The sequence below is a fragment of the Podarcis muralis genome, chromosome 1 (genome assembly GCF_964188315.1).
Source record: "Podarcis muralis chromosome 1, rPodMur119.hap1.1, whole genome shotgun sequence".
Taxonomy (NCBI): Eukaryota; Metazoa; Chordata; class Lepidosauria; order Squamata; family Lacertidae; genus Podarcis; species Podarcis muralis.
The window spans coordinates 16002535-16012375 of record NC_135655.1 but is presented as its reverse complement, the minus strand read 5'-3'; the positions used below and the strand labels follow the sequence as shown (position 1 = coordinate 16012375).

Genomic DNA, 9841 nt, shown 5'->3' with positions numbered 1-9841 from the left:
CACCTAGAAGGCACGCCTACAAACTGGACTATAAAAAACGTGGATCCAACAATTTGCCGCGCTGCAGCACCATAAAAACATGGATCCGAGGCACGGATCCTCATGAATTCATATGATTTTTATATTGAAACAAAATAAAAACACCATGCTACTGTAGACCACATCTTAGTCGGTAGGAGGAACCAAAAAAATCACGCATCCACTGTTTCGTGGTGCCGCAATGGCGCAAAAACATGGTTAAAAAACACGGATCCTCATGAATCCTCATGATTTTTGCACTAGATCAGCCCAAACTCACTTTCAAATTACACATCATGTCCAGGGGCACAACATCCACCACAGAAATCACGGATCCATGGCTTCCTGGCCATACCATGGCCCAAAAACGTGGTTTTCAAGAACGGATCCTCATGGATCCTCACACTTTTTGCATTGGGCCAACCCAAACTCACCGTCAAATCACACATCATAGCCAGGGGCACAGCCTACACCACAAAAAACTCAGATCCACGCCTGCCTGGCCACGCCCTAGCCCAAAAACGTGGTTCCGAAGCACGGATCCTCATGAATCCTCATGATTTTTGCACAAGATCAACCCAAAGTCACCATCAGATCAAACATCATGGCCATAGGCACAGCATCCACCACAAAAATCACGGATCCACGGCTTCCTGGCGAAACCGTGGCTCAAAAACGTGGTTTTCAAGAACGGATCTTCATGGATCCACACGCTTTCTGCATTGGGCCAACCCAAACTCACCGTCAAATCACATATCATAATAAGGGGCACAGCCTACACCACAAAAAACTCGGATCCACGCCTGCCTGGCCACGCCCTGGCCCAAAAACGTGGTTCCGAAGCACGGATCCTCATGAATCCTCATGATTTTTGCACTAGATCAGCCCAAAGTCACCATCAGATCAAACATCATGGCCAGCAGCACAGCATGCAACACAAAAATCACGTATCCACGGCTTCCTGGCGAAACCGTGGCCCAAAAACTTGGTTCCGAACCACAGATCCTCATGGATCCTCATGCTTTTTGCATCGGGCCACCCCAAACTCACCGACAAATCACACATCATGTCCAGAGGCACAGCCTGCACCACAAAAATCACGGATCCACGGCTTCCTGACCATACCGTGGCCCAAAAACCTGGTTCCAAAGCACGGATCCTCATGGATCCTCACGCTTTCTGCATTGTGCCAACCCAAACTCACCATCAAATCACACATCATTCCCAGGGGCACAGCCTGCACCACAAAAAACTCAGATCCACGGCTTCCTGGCCACTCCAAGGCCCAAAAACGTGGTTCCGAAGCACGGATCCTCATGGATCCTCACGCTTTTTGCATTGGGCCAACCCAAAATCACTGTCAAATCACACATCATATCCAGGGGCACAGCCTGCACCACAAAAATCATGGATCCACGGCTTCCTGGCCATAACGTGGCCCAAAAATGTGGTTTTAAAGCACGGATCTTCATGGATCCTCACGCTTTTTGCATTGGGCCAACCCAAAATCACTGTCAAATCACATATCATAGCCTGGGGCACAGCCTACACCCCAAAAAACTCGGATCCACACCTGCCTGGCCATACCGTGGCCCAAAAACGTGGTTCCGAAGCATGGATCCTCATGGATCCTCCTGATTTTTGCACAAGACCATCCCAAAGTCACTATCAGATCAAACATCATGGCCAGGGGCACAGCATCCACCACAAAAATCACGGATCCACGGCTTCCTGGCCACTCCATGGCCCAAAAACGTGGTTTTGAAGCACGGATCCTCATGGATCCTCACGCTTTTTGCATTGGGCCAACCCAAACTCACCGTCAAATCACACATCATGGCCAGGGGCACAGCCTGCACCACAAAAAACTCGGATCCACGGCTTCCTGGCCATATTGTGGCCCAAAAACGTGGCTCCGAAGCACGGATCCTCATGGATCCTCACGCTTTTTGCATTGGGCCACCCCAAACTCACCATCAAATCACACATCATGTCCAGGGGTACAGTCTGCACCACAAAAGACTAGCATCCACGGTTATCTGGCAACGCCATGGCCCAAAAACGTCGTTTTGAAGGTCGGATCCTCATGGATCCTAACGCTTTTTTCATTGGGCCAACCAAAAATCAACGGCAAATCACACATCATTTCCAGGGGCACAGCCTGCACCAGAAAAATCACGGATCCATGGCTTCCTGGCCACTCCATGGCTCAAAAACATGGTTTTGAAGCACGGATCCTCATGGATCATCACACTTTTTGCATTGGGGAACCCCAAATTCACCCTTCATTCACATATCTTGTACATAACCACAGATCTGACCACAAACATCATGGATCTACTGCTTCATGGCCCTGGCCAGATGCTACCCTGGATATATTGGCCAATTTTTAGGTGGGTGTGCTGGGATGGAGGAAACAGTGTCGGCTGAATCTCTATCCTTTAAAGATGGGCGTCCAATGGCTGGGCCAGAATAATTTCAGTTTGGTTTGCCAGCTCCCAGCTCTTCATGGGGTGCAATAGTCACCTGTAGCTGCCATCAGGAGTCCTGGTGTGATCCTGGATGCTTCTGTCTCTATGGAGACATTGGTCACAAATGTAGCCAAACTGGAATTTTTGAATCTATGTCAGGTTAGGCAATCGGCACTGTACCTGTCCCTTTCCAACCTAGCCATGGTGATCCATGCAGTAGTCACCTGCATACAGTACTAGAGTACTTTAACTTGCTATACACCTGAGCCGGGGAGTGCAGGGTTTAAATATGTGTGTGTGTGTGTGTGTGTGTGAGAGAGAGAGAGAGAGAGAGAGAGAGAGACAGAGAGAGAGAGAGAGAGAGATATGCAGGGCTACCCTTGAGACTGCTCCAGAAACTCCAAATGGTCTAAAATGCAGATGCATGAGTTCTTTCTTGGACTTTGTGGAGAGCCCACATTCAGTTGGTTGTTAATCAGCTGGATTGGCTCCAGGTGGAGTATCAAATCAGGTTCAATGTTTTGGTGCTAATCTTTAAAGCCCTAAACAGTCTGTGACCTTTCTTATCTGTGGGAATTATCTTCCAATACACCCCCATGAGTGTGATGCTCATCTAACAGCAACCTACTGGTGGTCCCTGGCCCAAAACATATCCAGCTGTCCTCAACCAGAGCCAGAGCCTTTTTGGTGGAACACTTTGTCTAATGAGACCAGGGCTCAGTGCAATCTATCTCAGTTCTCTCACTTGTCATGGTGAGTGGGCTTGCACATTCCTATGACCCTTGTGAGTGAAGCCGTTGGGAATCTCGTACTCCCAGCAGGGTCACCCAAGGTGGTAAGGTCAAAGAAAATTAAATATGCTCAGAGTCCTGTAGTGATTTCATGCTCTTTATTGCAGCTTGTAAAACAGTGACTGAATTTCCCCCAAAACCTCAGGCTTTTATATACATTATTTACACAATGAGTCCCGTCTGAATGGCTGGTTCTGCTTCCCTCCTGGAGCCTGATTGGTCTTTCCTGCAAGCCAATCAATTCTTGCATTCTAGGATCCTACTTGCCTATTGTTCTAGGATCCAAGCTTAGTACATAACAGGGAAGGAGCTAGACAAAGAATGAGCCAAGAAGTCCTCAATGGCAGAACAGGCGGGTGATAACAAGCAGTGTGTTACAACGGCTGTGAAGGCGGATGAAGGCTGCATGAGATAGGATCCACCAGTTCGTCGTGACTACTCATGCCATCAGAACAGAGCCCTACTGCGAAGGCTGTGCGTTGGTCAGTGTGCACTGATCTACACACATAAAACAAATTCACGCACAGGCATCTTCCAAAAACCCAACCCAACCCCCCCAAACCCAACCCCCATGGCGATCACTAAATGGCTACAGGGGCAGGAATGTGAAGCCCCTAGTCATGAACCGACACATGGGCGTTCAGTCGTTCTGACTCAAGGAATAAGGCAGTTGAGCAGCTCAGCAGCTGTATCCATGACTGAGCAGCCCTTTTTAGGATCCACTATTCTCACCCCGAAAAGGAGAAGAGGCTGGAAATGGTGCCCTAAACATAGTATGCCTCCCTTTTTCCCTGACTGGATTACCGCGCCCAGGTGGAATCTCTTTTCCCATAGTTTGAATCTATTATTCTGCATCCTAGTCTCTAGAACAGCAGAAAACAAGCTTGCTCCCTCTTCAACATGACATCCCTTCAAATATTTAAACATGGCTATCATGTCACTCCTTAATCTTCTCTTCTCTAGATTAAACAAATCCAGCTCCCTAAGTCTCTCCTCATAGGGCTTGGATTACAGACCTTTTACATTTTGGTCACCCACCTCTGGACATGTTCCAGCTTGACAATATCCTTCTTCAACTGGACACAGTATTTCAGGTGTGGTCTGACCAACCAGAATAGTGTGGTAGCATTCCTTCACTTGATCTAGACACTATACTCCTATTGATGCAGCCCAGAATTGCATTGGCGTTCTTAGCTGCCACATCACACTGTTGACTCATATTCAGCTTGTGGTCAACTAAGACTCCCAGATCCCTTTCACTGGTACTGTTGTCAAGCCAAGTGTCCCCCACCTGTGCATTTCATTTTTTCTATCCAGGTGTAGTACCTTACATTTCTCCCTATTGAACTCCATATTGTTGGTTTTGGCCCAGCTCTCTAGGCTATTCAGGTCATTTTGAATTCTGACCCTGTCCTCTGGTGTATTAGCAACCTGTCAGGGAACTGACATCAGAGACACGGGAGAAGGAGAGGGTCTCAGACTCTGCAGGTGAAGGTCCTAGCACAAGGGGGAGACTCAGCTCGGTGGAAGGGGAAGGAAATACGCGTTACACCAAGAGTCCAGGAGAGCAATGGGAAGAGGAGGTGGAAGGGCTCCGGGATTCTTCCCTGGAAGTCAGTGAAGAGAGCCCAGGCACTCCGCTACCCACGCCCACCCTGCGCAGGAGACTCCCGCGCAATGAGAGGCGGAGACGATTAGGTGTCAAAAAGCTTTTATGATGAGTTTGGCCTGGCCCAATGCGAAAAGCGTAAGGATCCATGAGGATCCGTGCTTCAAAACTACGTTTTTGGGCCACGGTATGGCCAGGAAGCCGTGGATCTCAGTTTTTTGTGGTCCGGGCTGTGCCGCCGGCGATGATGTGTGATTTGATGGTGAATTTGGGCTGATCTAGTGCAAAAAGCGTGAGGATCCATGAGGATCCGTGCTTCAAAACCACGTTTTTGGGCCACGGTATGACCAGGAAGCCGTGGATCCGTGATTTTTGTGGTGCAGGCTGTGCCCATGGCTATGACGTGTGATCTGACGGTGAGTTTGGGTTGGCCCAATGCGAAAAGCGTGAGGATCCATGAGGATCCGTGCTTCAAAACCATGTCTTTGGGCCATGCCGTTGCCAGATAACCGTGGACCTGAGTTTTCTGTGCTGCAGGCTGTGCCCCTGGACATGATGTTTGATATGACAGTGAATTTGGGGTGGCCTAATGCAAAAAGCGATAGGATCTGTGCAGATCCGACCTTCAAAACCACGTTTTTGGGCCATGCCGTTGCCAGATAACCGTGGACCTGAGTTTTCTGTGCTGCAGGCTGTGCCCCTGGACATGATGTTTGATATGACAGTGAATTTGGGGTGGCCTAATGCAAAAAGCGTTAGGATCCGTGCAGATCCGACCTTCAAAACCACGTTTTTGGGCCACGATATGGCCAGGAAGCCGTGGATCCATGATTTTTGTGGTGGATGCTGTGCCCCTGGCCATGATGTTTGATCTGATGGTGACTTTGGGCTGATCTAGTGCAAAAATAATGAGGACCCATGAGGATCCGTGCTTCGAAACCACGTTTTTGGTCCATGGCGTTGCCAGATAACCGTGGATCCGAGTTTTTTGTTGTGTAGGCTGTGCCCCTGGACATGATGTGTGATTTGACGGTGAGTTTAGGGTAGCTCAATGCAAAAAGCGTGAGGATCCATGAGGATCCGTCCTTCAAAACCACATTTTCGGGCCATGGATTTACCAGGAAGTCATGGATCCGTGACTTTTGTGGTGTAGGCTGTGCTCCTGGCTATGATGTGTGATTTGACAGTGAGTTTGGGGTGGTCCAATGCAAAAAGCGTGAAGATCCATGAGGATCCGTGGTCCGGAACCACGTTTTTGGGCCACGGTATGGCCAGGAAGCCGTGGATCCGTGATTTTTGTGGTGGATGCTGTGCCCCTGGCCATGATGTTTGATCTGATAGTGACTTTGGGCTGGTCTTGTGCAAAAATCATGAGGATCCATGAGGATCCATGCTTCGGAACCACGTTTTTGGGCCACGGTATGGCCAGGCAGGTGTGGATCCGAGTTTTTTGGGGTGTAGGCTGTGCCCCAGGCTATGATATGTGATTTGACAGTGATTTTGGGTTGGCCCAATGCAAAAAGCGTGAGGATCCATGAAGATCCGTGCTTTAAAACCACGTTTTTGGGCCATGGAGTGGCCAGGAAGCCGTGGATCCGAGTTTTTTGTGGTGTAAGCTGTGCCCCTGGACATGATGTGTGATTTGACGGTGAGTTTGGGTTGGCCCAATGCAAAAAGCGTGAGGATCCATGAGGATCTGTTCTTGAAAACCATGTTTTTGGGCCACGGTATGGCCAGGAAGCCGTGGATCCGTGATTTCTGTGGTGGATGCTGTGCCCCTGGACATGATGTGTAATTTGACAGTGAGTTTGGGTTGGCCCAATGCAAAAAGCGTGAGGATCCGTGAGGATCCATGCTTCGAAACCACGTTTTTGGGCCATGAAGTGGCCAGGAAGCCGTGGATCCGAGTTTTTTGTGGTGCAGGCTGTGCCCCTGGGAATGATGTGTGATTTGACGGTGAGTTTGGGTTGGCCCAATGCAAAAAGCGTGAGGATCCATGAGGATCCGTGCTTTGGAACCACGTTTTTGGGCCATGAAGTGGCCAGGAAGCCGTGGATCCGAGTTTTTTGTGGTGCAGGCTGTGCCCCTGGGAATGATGTGTGATTTGATGGTGAGTTTGGGTTGGCACAATGCAGAAAGCGTGAGGATCCATGAGGATCCGTGCTTTGGAACCACGTTTTTGGGCCATGGAGTGGCCAGGAAGCCGTGGATCCGAGTTTTTTGTGGTGTAAGCTGTGCCCCTGGACATGATGTGTGATTTGACGGTGAGTTTGGGTTGGCCCAATGCAAAAAGTGTGAGGATCCATGAGGATCCGTGCTTCGGAACCACGTTTTTGGGCCATGGCATTGCCAGATAACCGTGGATCTGAGTTTTTTGTGGTGCAGGCTGTGCCCCTGGGAATGATGTGTGATTTGACGGTGAGTTTGGGTTGGTCCAATGCAAAAAGCGTGAGGATCCATGAGGATCCGTGCTTTGGAACCACTTTTTTGGGCCATGGAGTGGGGAGGAAGCCGTGGATCCGAGTTTTTTGTGGTGTAAGCTGTGCCCCTGGGAATGATGTGTGATTTGACGGTGAGTTTGGGTTGGCCCAATGCAAAAAGTGTGAGGATCCATGAGGATCCGTGCTTCGGAACCACGTTTTTGGGCCATGGCATTGCCAGATAACCGTGGATCCGAGTTTTTTGTGGTGCAGGCTGTGCCCCTGGGAATGATGTGTGATTTGACGGTGAGTTTGGGTTGGTCCAATGCAAAAAGCGTGAGGATCCATGAGGATCCGTGCTTTGGAACCACGTTTTTGGGCCATGGAGTGGCCAGGAAGCCGTGGATCCGAGTTTTTTGTGGTGTAAGCTGTGCCCCTGGACATGATGTGTGATTTGACGGTGAGTTTGGGCTGATCTAGTGCAAAAATCATAAGGATTCATGAGGATCCGTGCTTCGGAACCACGTTTTTGGGCCAGGGCGTGGCCAGGCAGGTGTGGATCCGAGTTTTTTGTGTTGTAGGCTGTGCCCCATACTATGATATGTGATTTGACGGTGAGTTTGGGTTGGCCCGATGCAGAAAGCGTGTGGATCCATGAAGATCCGTTCTTGAAAACCACGTTTTTGGGCCACGGTTTCGCCAGGAAGCCGTGGATGCGTGATTTCTGTGGTGGATGTTGTGCCCCTGGACATGATTTGTAATTTGAAAGTGAGTTTGGGCTGATCTAGTGCAAAAATCATGAGGATCCATGAGGATCCGTGTTTTTTAACCATGTTTTTGCGCCCCTGCGCCCCCCCGAAACAGTGGATGCGTGATTTTTTTGATGCTTTCTACAGAGTAAGACATGGTCTACAGTATCATGGTGGTTTTATTTAATTTGAATGAAAAAATCATATGAATTCACGAGGATCCGTGTAGATCCGCCTTTTACCTTTTTCCTAGTTCTTCTGAAAAGGAGCTATGTTACCAAAACCAACCTCCACCCACTGTCAGAATTATAAAGTAGTTATTTTGGAGTGGGAGTTGACGTGACATGCATTCAAAAAGAAAGAAATAACATGCTAGTTGAGTCGCTCTTGCAAAAGTCGCCACTTCCAGTACAGAACTGGGATTGCAGGGGTGTCATCTTCACTTGCCTGTGAATAACTGCAGCTCGAATACTGTGTCCCAGTTCGCTAGATATCTCTGCAACTGCTCCGCGTAATAAGACAACATAGGATCTGAATAACAGATTTTGAAAATCCAGAATATATCCAGCTCTGAAAATCAACCAGCTGTTACATCGTTTGCTCATAACCCTTTTCTCTAGCTGTTAAAAAAGGCAAAGCATAGTGTTGACTCGTGTAGTCGATGCTCTGTATGTAATAAATAGCCATCAGACAGACATTAAACGAAGCAGCCCTTTTTCATAACCGCAGCTACAATTTTTCACACACTCTCAAATGGATCACTTTTGAACAGCATGCAGATCTGCTTCGTTTTACAGTGAAACACACATTTGTGATTTAAAGAAACGACATGCAACTCCAGAAGCACAGCCATTAATATTTTGTACGAATGCCAATCTTCAAAGTTGAGTCAACGCGTAGCAGAAAGAAAGCGAATGCAAAACGTTTTCCCAGTGGCCGGTTAGCTCAGTTGGTTAGAGCGTGGTGCTAATAACGCCAAGGTCGCGGGTTCGATCCCCGTACGGGCCACGAGGAAGCCTTTTGCTTTTCAATAAAATGTTCGTCCGCCACAAAACAAAACAAACAAATGCTCGATTGCCGTAAAATGTCGCTTAGAAAAAAGCAAATTTGTTCATTTTGCAAAGAGCGAAAAAGGCGACGGTTATGCGATGTTGAAAAACTATTTTCTTTTAATGTTTACGATTTTTAGGAAAAAATGCTTGACTTAAAAATAAATATATCCGTACAGCAACAAAAACAGAAAACTGTGGTTAAGTAAAAACCACCCGGGCTTCATCCTGCGGAAGGGCTGTGCCCATTTCTGTACAGGCATTTCGAACAGATCGCTATGGAGACAAATAAGGCCAGAATACTCATGATTTGTCAATCTATTTAATCTGCTCGGCATTTAGAACCTCGACTTTGGCAATACCTTCCATTTTAATAATAATGATAATAATAATAATGAATTTAAAGCTTCCCCCTTGGATAATGCAAACAAAACACGGCCTCTCCAGGCATAATTAGCCTGCGATTTTATTTATTCCTATCTGCCCGAAATCCAGAATGTGCCCACCGAGTTCGCATCAAGGAGATGAGCAAGCGGAAGAGGGGTTCGAAGAGGAAGCACTAGGACTCCAGGGAAGCGACTAAACGCTTTTGAACCTAATTTGACCCCGCTCGGCTCCCACTGCGACGCTCTAACTCTTGCTCCTCCTCCCCACTCCACCCCTTCGCTGTCGTCACGTACCGCAAACAGCCGAGCCCGATTCCTATTGGCCCGGCGCTCTTTGTTCCTCATGCG

General features: G+C 48.3%; 1 non-coding gene across 1 annotated transcript; it reads left to right on the top strand.

Moving 5' to 3' along the window:
* Positions 1-8992: 8992 nt before the first annotated feature.
* On the top strand, positions 8993-9066 carry TRNAI-AAU (transfer RNA isoleucine (anticodon AAU)). Its single transcript has one exon. It is a non-coding gene; the product is annotated as a tRNA-Ile (tRNA).
* Positions 9067-9841: the final 775 nt, after the last annotated feature.